General features: G+C 45.9%; 1 protein-coding gene and 1 long non-coding RNA gene across 3 annotated transcripts in view; both read right to left on the reverse strand.

Moving 5' to 3' along the window:
• The window catches only part of LOC147729388 (uncharacterized), a 421,174-nt gene that overhangs the window by 294,309 nt on the left and 111,060 nt on the right, over window positions 1-15,805 (reverse strand). Inside the window, exon 2 of the long non-coding RNA XR_015309193.1 lies at window positions 7,729-7,820. This is a non-coding gene — a long non-coding RNA (uncharacterized LOC147729388). The remainder of the gene's footprint in view (window positions 1-7,728; window positions 7,821-15,805) is intronic.
• LOC147729389 (uncharacterized) overlaps window positions 1-15,805 on the reverse strand; it is a 223,942-nt gene that overhangs the window by 97,044 nt on the left and 111,093 nt on the right. The gene's annotated exons all lie outside the window — the stretch shown is intronic.

Here is a 15,805-nt window from a genome sequence, read left to right on the forward strand (position 1 = left end):
GGCCCCTACAATAGACTTATCAGAAGGTGGGCTATTGGAAGACTTGTCAGCAGAACAGACCGACATCACGGAACTAAGCTCTTTTGAAGACTGTGATGCCGAAACAGAAGATGAGCTAGGGGAGAAAGAGAACAATGTTGATAAAGGCATAAAATCAAAAGCCAAGAAAGGACGTACACAAAGAAACAAATCTAAGACAAAAAAAAGAAATATTAAACCTAGCCTATTGCTAAACAGCTCTGTGATAAATAACAGCCAGACTTTGACAAAAACTCTACAAGACAAAAGCCCGCTAATAAGATGGATGGTGACAAAGGGGCTAGTTAAAAATATGACTCAAAGACTCTCTGGAACAAGCCCAACAGAAATATCCTTAAAAGCTACACAAGGGAATATCAATGACACTAATAATGATGATACTAATAATGATGACGTCAACAACGGGAAAAGTGATCCCTCAACTGCTCTACCCAACTTATCTAACACAATATCTAACTATGCATCAGATACTATCTCTGAGCAAATGCCTATAACAATGCTGTTTGAGCCGCAAGACCCTACTATGGATACTCCCGCAGCAGAGAGAGAGATATCTGAGCCACAAACATGCTCTTCAGCTGTAACAAATACAAACATAACAGAGAATGCTGCTCTTCCCATATCTACTGTGAGCCTCTCTCATGAACCTACACGGTCTCATAACAACTCGGAGAATGATAGTCATATAACAGCCTACATGACTACACCCGAAGAGGAACCAAATCTACGAGACGCAAACGGCGCCTCTCCACTGGATATTATACTCCAGCTATTAAGCAATCAACGGACTGAGGCTCAAGAACATTATTTACAATTAAGAGAAGACAATAACAAAGTACAGATAACCCTACAAGAACTGACTGGGAAATTTGGAGGAATCTCACAAGATATCGTGGAATTACAGCAAAGAGTTGCCGATGTGGAAGAAACAAGCTCCAGAAATGCATCCTCATTCGATAAACATGAAACACAGATTGCGACTCTACAGCAAAAAGTGGAGGACTTGGAGAACAGACAGAGACGCTCGAATCTTAGAATTTTTGGCATACCTGAAGGAACAGAGGGATCTGACCCGAGGGCCTATCTAGTGGGGCTACTTCAGAAAGCTTTCCCTGATCTAGCGGACTGGGACTGGGACTCACAAATCCAGAGAGCGCACCGCCTTCCTATAATACAAAGAAACAGAGGGGGCCAGTTCCCCCGCCCCTTCTTGGCTTATTTTGGCAACTTTTTACTCCGCCAAGCAATCTGGCAGAGAGCTCGCCCTAACACCCCGGTAACTATTGGTGCGATCTCGATTTTTGTCCGCTCTGATCTCAGCAAAGAAACCATGGATAGGCGATGGTCGTTACGCAAGCTGATAGATCCCATTAAGTCAAGCGGTGCCCAAGTATTTCTTCAGGAACCAGCACGTCTAAAGGTAACAAAAGGGGGCCGCACCCACTTTTTTACGGACATAAAAGAAGCAGAAGCATATCTAGCTGACATTGATGCTGGCCCAAGCAAGACTAACTCCAAAACGAAGAACTAAGTAGAACAGCAGAGACACTGCAAGAGAACTTTCTTTTTCTTTTCTCTTATTGCTAGAAGCTCCCTTTTTTTTTTTTTTCTTTTTTTTCTTCTTCTTTGGCATAACTTTCTCTCTAGTGCTTATGCCTATAAATTTGCTACTAATTTGTCTAGTTAGTGTATTTACATCACGCAAGATTAACACTAGCTTACTTTCTTCTTTTTTTTCGGTGGACATATAGATTATGGATTGTCTAAGCGCAGAGAGGGGGAGGGCTTCGGTGTAGAGCTGCCAACCAGCTGCCCATCCAGCGGCAGCAGATGCTGAGGGTTGGCTCTACCCCGGCTGGGGTAAGAGCTAGGGGGGAGGGGGCGGTGGGAGGGTGTTCTCCGCACTCTGGGGGGTTGTGGGTGGGGGAGGTAAAACAAAAGAAAAAAAAAGTTTGCAGGCTGAGGGGGTGGAACTAAACAATGATATTGGAACCTTCTTTAAAGGAATTATGAGAACACAATACAGGAGACCAAGTCAATGCTTTGATAAATATAAGATAAACCTCGATAGTAAAGCATTATTTTTGTTTCTTTTTTGGGTTAAATCGACATATAGATGTATGAAATAAAATGCCTAGCCTGGAACGTTGCTGGGCTAAATAGCAAGAATAAACGAATGCTGATAAAAGAAGAATTAAAATTACATAACTCACATATAGCTCTTCTGTCCGAGACACATATCACAGGAAAGGATAGAAAATTACTTAACCATTTAGGATACGAAGTTATCATCAGTTCATCATATTGCCAACCTATTAGGGGAGTTGCTATACTTAAAGATAAACGATTTAAGGCTGAGACAAAACAAACATCCTGCGACAAAAACGGTAGATGGGCAATAGCTCAGATACGGTTGGAGAATGCTTACTATGTTCTCTGTGTGGTTTATGGAAGTAATGTAGATGAGCCTACTGTCTTTGACGAATTAAACATTAAACTTCTAGACTGGGAGGGAGAACTAATTGTTATGGGAGATTTTAACTGTATCATGGATTATAGAATAGACACTACTAGATCTGGGGGACATCAAAGAATGCACAAAACAAGGGCTTCTATACTGGATATGTGCTATATACATAACTTAAAAGATGCATGGAGATACTTATATGCTAGCAAGCCAGGATATACATATTACTCGGCACCCCACAAACTATGCTCAAGGATCGATATGGCATTTATAAGTGATAACTTATTGAACACAAGCTCTATGATCTTATGCCCATGCATCTCCTCCGACCACAACGCTATAATTTTATCATTTAAAACAACAGAGCACAGAGCCACTTCTAGGCCTTTTTCCTTCCCAAGACACCTAATATCAGACACAGAATACATAACACAGTTAAAATTACACCTTACAGAATTTATAAATATAAACTCAAATACAGCATCACCAGCAATAATTTGGGATACTTGCAAAGCCAGTATTAGAGGCTATACTCAAACTTATGTGATTAGACAGAATACAGAAAATAAAAAAAAGAATGAGATTTTGACGTCAAAGATAATTGCCCAAGAAGAACTTTTGTCAGCATCCCTTCAGGCCAACTCGACTTCAAGCACAGAAATAGGGCTTAAACTCACGACACTGAAGAATGAAGCAAAATCTAAATTTATTAAAAAGAGCGTCAACAGCCTACATAAATTTAAAATAAATGAATATGAAGGCGGGGATAAAATTGGGAAAATCCTTGCGTATAAAACAGCGGAAGAAAGAGCAGGTGCTACAATCACTAGCATTCGGGGGAGAGGGAATAAAATATATAATAAACCCCAAGACATACTAGAACAATTCGCTGACTACTATAAGAATTTATATACTCCAGAAACAACCCCCAGCCTAGATGACATACAAAAATATACTGAAAAATATATCATAGACACTCAAAATATCACTGAAATAGACTCACTGTCTGATGAGATAACTATGCTAGAACTTCATCAAGCCATTGCCTCATTACCCTCAGGAAAAGCAGCAGGGGAAGATACCATACCCTTAGAAATATACAAAATATGCTTAAAAGAGCTTGAACAACCTTTGCTAAAAGCAATTCAATATGTAGGCCTAGAAGGGAAAACACCACAATCCTGGAATAGGGCTAAAATAATATTTTTTCTGAAGAAGGACAAACCAAAAGAGGAGAGAGGGTCTTATCGCCCAATTTCGTTGATAAACACAGATGCAAAAATCTTCGCCAAAATCCTAGCTCTAAGACTGGCCCCCATCATGCCCATGATTATCCATCCGCAACAACATGGCTTCATTACTGGGAGAGACACCACCATACACGTAAACACGGCCATAACAGCATTTGACGTTGCGGAGACCAACTCCACCCCACTCGGTATGATTTTGCTAGATGCTGAGAAAGCTTTCGACCGAGTGGGATGGGATTTTCTTTGGTGCGTATTATCTAAATTAAGGTTTGGCGGAGAATTTTTGAATTGTATCAAAGCATTATATGATAAACCAACTGCATTTACTAGCTATGGGGGGTTGGTATCTTCAGACTTCAGGATTTTAAGAGGAACTAGACAAGGCTGCCCTCTCTCACCTCTTTTATTTGCACTTTCTTTAGAACCTTTTTTGTTGGCTCTTCAATCCCAAACTCAGATTATACCGTTTAAATCAGGACACCAAGAATTAAAAATAACAGCATATGCTGACGACATAGCGGTTTACACGGAAGATGTAGTAGAGGCTCAAAAAGGTATAATTTTAGAAGCTGAGGAATATGGCAAAGTGGCGGGTTATAAATTAAACTTACAAAAAACACAAATAATAGTTAACTATGCCCCTCCTGTGGCGATGCCTGAGATATGCAAAATAGCCACTTATTTGGGAATAAAAATAACAGCTAATATACAAGACATTAATAAAATAAACTACGATGAATTAATCAAAACTACTAGACTACAGCTAAAGAAATGGCACAGGCTACCCCTCAATATAATTGGCAGAATAAATTTGATTAAAATGAAGGTATTACCTAAGTTTATATACTTATTTCGATCCATACCATTAGCACTAAATACTCAATTCTTTAGGAAGCTGGATGGAATATTTAGTAGCTTTATATGGGGTTATAAAAAGGCGAGAAGATCACTGAACTTTATGAAAAAAGACACACCCGATGGTGGGCTCAATTTTCCCGACTTTAAATTATATTTCTGGTCCGCCTTTATTAATCGGCTACGCTCATTACTCAATGAAGGAAGGGCTTTATTTTTTCATTCTTTTATGTTAAAATCTGATTCAAATCTATTCTTATTCAGAACGAACGATCCCAACTATTACAAGAGAGTCAAATTTAAGACAGCCAGAGATATAACAAAGATATGGGGTAATATCCTATCCTTCTGTGACACTAATTTTTTCCATTCAAACTTATCACTATGGGGAAACCCAGGCTTACCAAATATTTTTAATGATAACACTGGCCATCGATGGTCTAGACTAGGTATTAAAACCTTAGGGGACTTATATAACGCACAAGGCTTTATGGAATTCGACACTCTTAAACAACTATACAACTTATCTGAAAACATGAGATACAAATTCCTACAGATACATGATTTCCTGATCAATAAAAAACAAATCTTTGAAGTCCCAGAATCTCCAGAATTTGACATCTGGACCTGTTTACACTCATCAAAAAACAAATCTGCTATAAGCGAGACATACAGTATTCTTATCGCTATTAAACCTAACGATTGCAGCATACTGGCTGACAAATGGAGCAGAATATTGGGATTAAATATAACCTCCACACAGATAACAAACTCTTTAATGAATATTAACAAACGAGCAAGATCATCCAGCTTAAGACTTCAACAATTTAGAACAACATGCATGTTATATTATACCCCCGAAAAAATCTCTAAATGGTCCCATAACAACATTTATAGTGACCGCACGAAGTGCCCTAAATGCTCTATGGAGGCGGCAGACCTGACACATATGCTGTTCTCATGCCCGAATCTGAAATTTTTTTGGTGCGAAGTTGAAAATTTTTTGCATATGAAGCAGATACAGATACCAGCTCTAACAGCAGCGTCAGCTCTATTAGATATATATATAGATCCACTTCCACATGCCGCCTTGATTACAATACTAATGTCCTGTGCTAAACTAACGGTGGCAAGAGCTTGGATCAGCTCAGAAACACCAAAAATTTGGGACTGGTGGACACTGGTAACCGAAATACACTCAATGGAGTTTGCTTTAGCAAATATTAGGGGTACAAAAGCAATGAAAAATTATGAAAAAAATGGGGGCACTTTTATAGAAAGCTGATGTTATATCTTTGAAAAACTGTATTATTTGACAGCTGTTATTATATTTTGGAGATTGCTAACATGAAATTGTTATATCTGTTATGTATGATGGCCATTATATATATGTATTGTGTTTTAAGTATTGCTATCACCCTTCTTTTTGTATTTTCCGTTCTCCTCTTCAGCCTGCTAACAATAAAAATCTTAAAAAAAAAAAAAGGAAAAGAAGAGGCCCGGTATTGAGGACCTACCAGCGCAAGAAGTTGTTTTTTTCAACAATGTATTTAATGTATTAATGTTTTGTACTTATTTTATGCCCCACCCATTTGCCCGCCCCTCCAATCGGTGAACTTGACAGCCACCACCGGTTTCTCTCACCCTAATCGATTATGTTGCGCTATTTTGGACGAGTAGGAGTTCTCGCAGCTTGGATATTGTTACTTTCTTTATTGTTCCAGTGATTGCTACTATTGTTAATTATTGTCAGCGTTGCCTCTTTCTCGCTCACTGATAATTTGTAAAGCGCTCCGATACCCTCTCAAGTCATGTTCGCCTATGTAAATCTTTAAGTAAATAAATAAATGACTCCCACATTATGCTGTAGAGCAGCAATTTATTGATTTTATTTACTTTGTGGTTTTACTTTTCTCAAATATTGTTTTAGCTTTTTTAGTTTGCCAGTATTATCCACTGGAGTGGGAGATCCCCGGCTGGACTAGGAGACTGAGCTGAGCTAGTCTGTTGTGGAGTGGTCACACCTCTAACTTTAGTGCTTTGTGAGATAGCGCAACAGCCTGGCTGTCTACTAGTTGAAAGCTGTGGTGCGTCTGTGTAGCGAGTGCACGGATGGTGCGCCAAAGCCTGTTAGCATCCTTTCACTCCTGGACAAGCCCAGCACGCGAAACACTCTCTTCAAAACATCTCTTAAGTCAAATGGCTCTGTCCAGAAGTCCTGCACCTCGGCTGCCCTCCACGCTTTCATCCATAAAGGTAGGACCGGTTCTTACATTTATTCATCTGCACCTCGCTAGCATATTCCTGCTTTCAACATTCCTTTTCCAGCCCAAAGCCTGAGAACAAGATTTTCGAACTACGTGTTTCCCATGACTTCCCTTAGGTCTCTCCTCCTACTCACTCTTTGCAACATCACCTGTACAAACCAGCGTGGCCACATTTAATGGAACAATGCTGAGGTGTGCTCATTGTTTACACAAGATGGAGAATGCACCACAACTGTGCACAAAGATAGAATGCCTACTGCAACACTCACACATGCCCGACAAGTACGCAGTCTCTACACAGCTTTTGCAAAGGCCCACATGCTTAGCACTGCTTTTCAAATACACACAAAATCCCATAGGTACAGCTTCACAATGTAGAATAAAATTAATTCATGGAGTGAAACGCACCGGTAAGTGATCTAAAGCGTGCTGCGGGCCACCACATGTCTTTACTATTTCTGGCACCAAAGTGTTCCATCTTTAAAAAGGTGCTAGAGTCAACGAGAGATAGGTGAGGTCGCTGGATAGTGGATTGTTACTGCATTGTGTCCGAAGAGCCTATCGTAGCATATGTGCTAACCCCTCAGCAGCTTCTCTTCTATGACCAGGTAGAGCATGTACAGACCGGGAACAGACAGTAATAATACCAATATAGCCCTGGAGTATTTGGAGATAAAGAACTGAGTTGTAGGACAATGGCTTCCAATAACACAGCACTGAACACCCTTTCAAACAATCTTTAATATTTGTTTGAAGAATAAAGCAATTGGGAAATGTGTGTTAAATGCAGACCATTAACCTTTCGCCAGCTGCAATCAAATATTTATGAGATAATGACATGCAAACATACCTCCATCCTGCACATCCCGGGACTAGACTGTTGGAAAGCGATCAACGGGAAATGAGACAGGTTTGGAGGTGAGCAAAACTCTGTAACATTACCTGAAAGAACAAATTCAAAAAAGAGAGTTAGGAGAAGATAGATGGATATTAGGAATGGCAATAGGGACAAGCAAGAGAAGGAAATAAACTCAACATTCTGTGAATTTTTACAGAGCTAAAGTAAACATTTATTAAAATGTTGTAAAAAACTGAAAAATAACACCACAATTTAGAACTCATAGAAACTGAAAACAGAAAAGCCTCTGCACCTTGTTTTAAATGTGCATTATCAGAGAAGAGGACTAATTATGAGATTGAGGTCTAGTGTGCCATGATGGTGCACCAGGTGCAGTTTTCTGTACTCATGCAATCCAAAGGGCTCTGGGAAGTACAGTCTTTTTGTAACTGCGTTTAACGTGGATCAATCAATCAATCAATCAATAATTTGTCAAGCGCACTACATGCCCGCGAGGGTCTCAAGGTGCTGGGGGGGGGCCGCTGCCAGGTCTTGAGTATCCTCCTGAAGGTCAGCAGGTCTTGGGTCTGTCGGTGGCTCAAGGGGAGGGTGTTCCATATCTTGTCGGCGAGGTGGGAGAAGGATCTCCCGCTGGTGGTTGTTCTTCGGATGCATGGGACGGTGGCAAGTAAGAGGTTGGCAGAGCGTAGCGGCGGTTGGGGATATAGAAGGAGAGCCGTCTGTTGAGGTAGGCTGGGCCAGTCTGGTGGAGTGCCTTGTGTGCGTGGATGAGGAGCTTGAAGGATATCCTCTTGCTGACGGGGAGCCTCAGGTAGGGGGTGTTGTGGCCGTGGCATGGTACGTCAAGGATAAGTCTGTCCGAGGTGTTTTGGATACGTTGTAGTCGTTTGATGAGCTTGGTCGGGGCTCCCGCGTAGAGGGCGTTTCCGTAGTCGAGTCTGCTGCTGACGAGGGCCTGGGTGACTGTCTTTCTTGTATATGTCGGGATCCATCTGTAGATCTTGCGGAGCAGGAGGAGGGTGTTGAAGCAGGAGGAGGAGACCGCGTTGACCTGGTTGGTCATTGAGAGCGTTGAGTCAAGGATGATTCCCAGGTTGCGTGCGTGGTCGGTGGGTGTCGGGGTTGCTCCAAGTGTCGTAGGCCACCAGGAGTCATCCCAGGCTGAAGGGTTGGACCTTAGGATGAGGACCTCCGTTTTGTCCGACTTCAGCTTCAGATGGCTGGTCTTCATCCAGTCGCGACGGCCTTTATTCCTTCGTGGAGGTTGGCTTTGGCAGATATGGGGTCCTTGGTGAGGGAGAGGATCAGCTGGGTGTCGTCGGCATAGGAGATTATGTAGAGGTCATGCTGTTGGGCGAAGTGTCAGAGCGGGGCCTTGTAAATGTTGAACAGCGTCAGGCGTCAGAGAGGCTGATCCCTGGGGTTCACCGCAGATGATTTTGGAGGCTTCTGACCGGAATGGGGGAGGCTGATGCTCTGGGTTGTGCCGGAGAGGAAGGAGGTGGTCTATTCTAGCGCCTTGTCTCAGAGGTCTATGAGGATTAGTGCTGTGGTCTCGCCGTTGTCCAGCAGGGTCCTGATGTTGTCGGTGGCAGCGATGAGGGTGGTCTCAGTGCTGTGGTTGCTGCGGAACGCTGACTGGGAAGGGCCCAGGATTCTGTTTTGTTCGAGGAATCGGGTTAGCTATTTGTTGATGATTTTCTCGATGACCTTGTCCGGGAGGGGGAGCAGAGAGATGGGCCGGAAGATCTTGAGGTCTCTTGGGTCAGCTTTGGGGTTTTTCAGTAGGGCGTTGATCTTGGCGTGTTTCCAGCTCTCTGGGAAGGTCACAGTCTCGAGGGAGAGATTGATGACGTTGCGCAGGTGAGGTGCGATGGAGCTGCTTGCTTTGTTGAAGACGTGGTACGGAAAGGGATCTGACGGAGAGCAGGAGAGGATTGTTCTCATGGTCTTGATGGTGTCATCGATGCTCACTCTGGAACAGGCTAGCAGAGGGTTGTGGTTGCTGGTGTGCAGAGGTTCTGTTGTGTTGCTGTCTGTTGGGTCTGTCTGGGTGTTGAAGCTGTTGTGGATGTCTGCTATCTTGCGGTGAAAGAAGGTGGCGAGGAAGTCGCACAGGGCTTGTGACAGCGGGATGTCGTTGGTGTTGGAGAGTTCCTTCGCGATGTTGAAGAGCTCATTGCTATTGTGTGTGTGGTTGTCGAGGCGGTCTTTGAACGAGGTTCTCTTAGTGGCCCTGATGAGGTGGTGGTGGTTGCGGATGGCGTCCTTGTGTGCTGCCCGGTTGTCCGGATTTTGTTCGCTGTGTCATTTCTTCTCTAGTTTCCGGCAGGTGGATGCTGAGGGGTGGGGCCAAGATGGTGACTGGAGCAGATGTGCAATAAGCTGCTCCATTGCGACCAACCACAAGATGCTGAAATCTCGAGATGCGCAGGAGCGATTTGCTCCAGTAACGGCCCTATGACTATCGTTGGGGACCCTGAGATCCTGCTCAAAGCGTTTTAAGGTGCCTGAGCTGCCGTATCTGGCTCCAGCAGCGGGGCCTGGCTGGGAGGTGACTTGCGCTGGGACCCAGGACTCAGGCATCCGAGGCTGCCTTCACCAGAGAGACCACGATCTGAATTACAGGAACGTAGGCTCCTCAACACAGCTGCTCCTGCAGCAAAAACAAGGAGGGGAACAGCTACCGCTGGGTGGGCCGCCAATCTCAATGGCCTACCAAACATGGCCTTGGGTGAGGCCCACCAAAATAACAGAATAGGCCCAGGCCCCGGCCCTGCAACACTGCTGAATCCCTTCCCACCACTTTCATACTGTGAGACCGTGCCCCTCACCGAGGGGGGGGGGGGCACTCGGACAATACCCGATGCAAGAAACAACTGTGCAATCGAGAGAGAAAGCAACTAATTCCCCCCTTATCCTCTGAACATTATATACGGGCAAAGCAGCTGTGGAGCGAGCTGGAGGCCCACAGAGGGAGACACACCACCAGTCCAACATAATCCGCGCCAGATAACAAGAACACGACCCCCCCATTTCTACACTGGGGCACCAATACTGGAGGCAGCTACCTGAAGTTAGCTCATGAACTGCGCCAGCATGGGCATGCACAGGCTTGAGACACCGCATGCTGGACTGTATGTACCTTCACCAATATTTATTAATTGGTAAAGGTGACCCGAAGAAACATATATGCCAGCATCCCTCCTAAGCACAAGTACTCACGCACGACACACAGGGACGCTGAATACCTTTTGTAAAAGCGGATCTTATCTGCACATTTGTTTTTCACCCCCTCCACCTCCTGGGCCGCTCTCAGCTGAGTATTGACGCTGAGAGCTGGTCCCGGGGAGGCGAGGGCTGTTTGGCGGCCATATTGAGGGTAGGCGCGACCTCGCGCTCTAGTCTCTATAAAAGAGTACTCAGCGGCTCCGCGCAGCGGACGCGGCAGCGGATGCGCCGGATGCCCGCCGGAGTCACGCCAGAGTCCAGCCCGTCTGCGCCCGTCCGCGCTGAGGACGGGCTGGACGGCTGGACCACTGGCCTCTACAATACAGGCGCCCCTGTCCTGAAATACTCTGTAGGTGAGATGCTGCGGCTGAAGCCCGCTCCTGCCCCTTGCTCTCCTCGCTATAGACCTGAGGATTATCTGACATGTCCCAGCTGTGCGTGCTTCTCGACTGAGGCGGATGAGCCTCTACTCACTCCTGCCTCTGTTCCTCCGGAACCTTGTCCTTCATCAATACCTAAAAACCCTAGCGAGTCCTGTCTCCTTCTCAACGCTCGCTCGCTTATTAAAAATAACGTCGTATTTAAGGAACTGGTCTTAGATAAGACACCTTCCTGGGTCTTCATTACGGAGACCTGGGCTAAAGACTCTTCCGGTCCTGATCTGGTTGAAGCAGTCCCTGAGGGCTACTGCCTTACTCGATTGGACAGATCAGGCCGTGTTGGCGGTGGATTGGCCATTCTATATCGGGACAAATTTCATTGTCACACTATACCCCTTTCTGATCCTAAGGACACATTTCAGGTCTTATACTTTTCCCTCTCTGATTCTGCTAACCCAGCATTCAATGGAATCTTGATATACCGCCCTCCCGGCCCAAGAGCAGGCTTTGGGTTGAAACTGATGCAGGTTCTGGAACCCTATTTTGGCCTACAAAATCTGACCATCTTAGGTGATTTTAATTTTCACCTTGAGCTATTGGAGGCTCACGACACGATCTCCCTGGTAGAAATAATGTCAGCCTGCGGACTCACCCAGCTGGTGAACGGTCCCACCCACCGAGCGGGGCACACGCTCGATGGCATTTTCTCCAACGATCCTAGGTTGACAGTTGCTAGCCCCTTTCATCTCTCCTGGTCGGACCATCTGGCCGTTCCCTTCAACCTGGTGTATCCCGCACGGGGCTATATTAGAAGGACCTCGAGCACCACGGAAGTGCGAAGGAACCTTAAAAAGATCAGGGAAGACTCCTTCCTCCCTTGGACAACTAGGTTGTCCATTCCTCGGGAGGCAGATACCTCCACTGCGGTCTCTTTATTTGAAAATACCATTGCTGAAGCCATGGAGGAGCTTGCTCCCGCAAGGTCCTGCTATTCTGCGAGGAAAAGACCCTCCGCTCCCTGGTTCTCCGAACAGCTCCGGCTTCGGAGACAGGAAGTAAGAAGGCAGGAGCGCTTATGGCACTCTAGCTGGGCCTCTAAGGACAGAGAAGCCCATAGGGTCTTGCTTAAAAACTATAAACTTGAAGTTATCAAGACCAAGCAGGAATACTTCACGGCACTCACCTCCTCACTGTCATCTCCTAGAGAACTGTTCAGGATTGTCGATTCCCTTACGACACTTCAGACACCGGATCCTGTGGTTGCCTCCCAGGACCTGTGCAACAAGATAGCTGCCTTTTTTCAGTCTAAAATCGCTGACATCTATGCTGCTTTGGAGGTCCAAAAATCCCTGACCGCCGTCCCCCTGTTGCCTGCCCTCCTTGAGCCCAGTGTTGCGGTATCCTCTCCACATCAGGAATTGATTTCCTTTCCTCCTCTTTCCTGTCAGGATCTTGAAATCCTGCTTGATAAAACCAAATCTGGTTCTCCGCTGGATGTTTGCCCGCTAAAGATCCTCAAGCAGTGCAGAGAATCTCTCCTTCCTCCTCTGGTTGACATCATGAACAGAGCGATGAAGGAAGGCATTTTTCCCCATCAGTGGAAAAATGCTGTTGTAAAACCCTTGCTTAAAAAGCCTTCTCTGGACCCCGGGGTGTTAAAGAACTTTCGCACCATTTCACTGCTCCCGGCTCCCGCAAAGATGCTCGAAGCCTATTTAAATAAACATCTGGCTGCATTTGTGGAGAGCTCGGGTTGTTTGGATCTTTCCCAGCATGGGTTCAGGAGGGAACATAGTACCGAGTCTGCCCTCACCATAGTGCTGGATACCATCCGCACCAGAGTTGATGAGGGTCAGACCTCCCTCCTGATCCTTTTAGACCTCACTGCGGCCTTCGATACCCTTTCTCCTGCGGTATTAACATCCCGCCTAAGGGAAATTGGGGTCCGCGGGTCTGCTCTGGGACTTCTTTCCTCTTTTCTCGACCACAGAGAACAAAGGATAATGCTGGGCTCATTCCTATCTCCATCCCTGTCTGTGCAATGTGGGGTCCCCCAAGGGTCAGCGCTTAGCCCTACCCTTTTCAATATCTACGTGACCCCCCTTGCCAGACTTATCAGATCTTTTGGGATGGAGGTAGTTTCCTATGCGGATGACACCCAGATCCTAGTCTCTCTCTCCCAGCCAGCTACGTCAACTGCCGCAAATTTTAGATCTTGCATGGAGGCAGTTGGCCAGTGGATGATCCACAATTCACTAAAGCTGAACGGGGAGAAGACGGAGGTGATGGTTTTTGGAGGAAAGGAATCGATCTGGTCGGCGGAGTGGTGGCCGAATTCGCTGGGTGCATGTCCCGAGCCCACCTTGTCAGCAAAAAACTTGGGAGTTATGATCGACCCCAACCTCAGTATGTGCCAACAGGTCAACAGGACTGTTTCGACCTGCTGGGGGATTATCCACACACTGAGGAAAATCAGGCATTTCCTGTCACCCCAGGCAAGAAAGCAACTTGCTGTTGCTTTTCTGGGCTCGCGACTGGACTACTGCAATGCGCTGTATGCAGGGTTGAACAAGAGTCACCTACAGCGCTTGCAGGTGGTCCAGAACGCGGCAGCGAGATTTGCTCTTGACCTACCAAAGCGTGCCTCTGCCACTGAAGCCCGAAAACAACTGCACTGGCTCCCCGTTGAATACCGGATCCTTTTCAAATCCATGTGCCTGGTGTATAAAGCTCTTGCTAAACCCAGCCTTACAAGTATGGGATCCATTCTTTCTCGGCACAACCCTAGTAGGAATCTTCGTTCCGGTCACAAACTCCTCCTCTCTGTACCCCGTGTCAGAAAAGCAAGATGGGGAGGTAAGGCCTTTTCCTTTCTGGCACCCAAGTGGTGGAATGCCCTCCCTCTCGAAGTAAAATCTAGTCCCTCTCTGCAAACTTTTAGATCTGCGCTTAAAACTCATCTTTTCACACTTGCATACCCCTAGTGGCATTCTGTATTCTCTGTTTATTGATTTTGATAGGCGCCTTGATACCTTCGGGTTTAGTCTGCGCAATACAAGTTGCTTAATAAATAAATATAAATAAATAAATAACACCCCTGGGTGTACTCGAAGAGTCACCGCTGAGGAGGGCTGCGAGGAGGCCTTAACCAGGTGGCAAAAGGTCCCCAACACTCTGCACTGCCAGGACAGTTCATAGGAAGTGCCCTCTCCATATTCTGGAAGAGGTAGAATCAGCCAGCTAATCCAGCCTGACACCAAAGGGGAGGATATTTTAGAAAGGCGACCACGCCCAGACAAACAGTATCTTAGCCCAAGCACGCACCATTGCGACCACTGGCCTTCACAGACACAAAATAAACCGCCCCACCCTCCGCCAATATGGGCATGAATAAATTGGAGAGACCACAGGCGCAAACAGAGGGTATGTCCAACCTCGCAGAAAGGTCTTTGGACATAGCCCAAACAGCAGGACACCTGCCAGAAGCGCCACTTCATCACGCACACCGCTTTGACTAACTTATAGTAGCCATCCTGGACATCAAATCTACCATAGGACCCAAAATTGACTCACTCTGCATAGAGCTGGGCCTCCTGTGTGAAGATCAAAAGCACCTACAAGACAGGATGGAGAACTCCGAGTTAACCCTGCCGCCTTGAGGCCCACGGTAAAGGAGACGGACGAACAACTCAGGATCCTACAAAAAGAAGTTGAATATCTATTGGATCGAGTGGAAGATCAGGAAGGTAGATCTTGGAGGAATAACGTTGGCATAGTGAGTCTACCGGAACATGCGGACGGGCAAAGCATGGAACTATAACTGGAGACATGGTTTGCCGACACGATCCTGCAAGGCATGTAATCCAAGTTCTTCTCAGTGGAAAGGGCTCATAGAGTACCCGTTGCTCCCCCTCCGACCGGGAGCTCTGCTGGGGCCTGTGGTGGCATGACTCTTCAACTACAGTGACAGGGACCACATACTGCAGGTATGGTTGACAATAAAAAATGTCACGATCCCCCCAAAAAATTGACTATACCTTAGTAGTACAAGAACGCAGTTCCTCCTTCCACGCAGTAAAGACGATCCTGAGAGAATATAATATGAAATATGCTCTGCAATTTCTAGCCACCTTAAGAATTCAGCACGTTGGTAAAACTAACTTCTGCACCCCCTGGAGGCCGCATGGGACTGGATATAACAAAACGGCCGGACCTCCAGCAGGGAATCAGTGTCTGGCCCGCAACAATGGTGGCAAACACAGAGACAAGTGCAATGGCCCAAACGGCAACTGCAGGGACTTACCATGGCCCAAGTAGCGAAGGAAAGAGCGCAGGGGGTGAGGAATGCCGAAAGACACGTGACGCCTCACTCTCTCTCATAATCCAGGTCCAAAGTCGAAAACCCGTCAGAAGACACCCCTTCTCAGATGGACTCCCAGCGGGCAGCTGCTGGGTAT

This window comes from Lissotriton vulgaris, chromosome 2_2 (genome assembly GCF_964263255.1).
Source record: "Lissotriton vulgaris chromosome 2_2, aLisVul1.2, whole genome shotgun sequence".
NCBI classification, from domain to species: Eukaryota; Metazoa; Chordata; class Amphibia; order Caudata; family Salamandridae; genus Lissotriton; species Lissotriton vulgaris.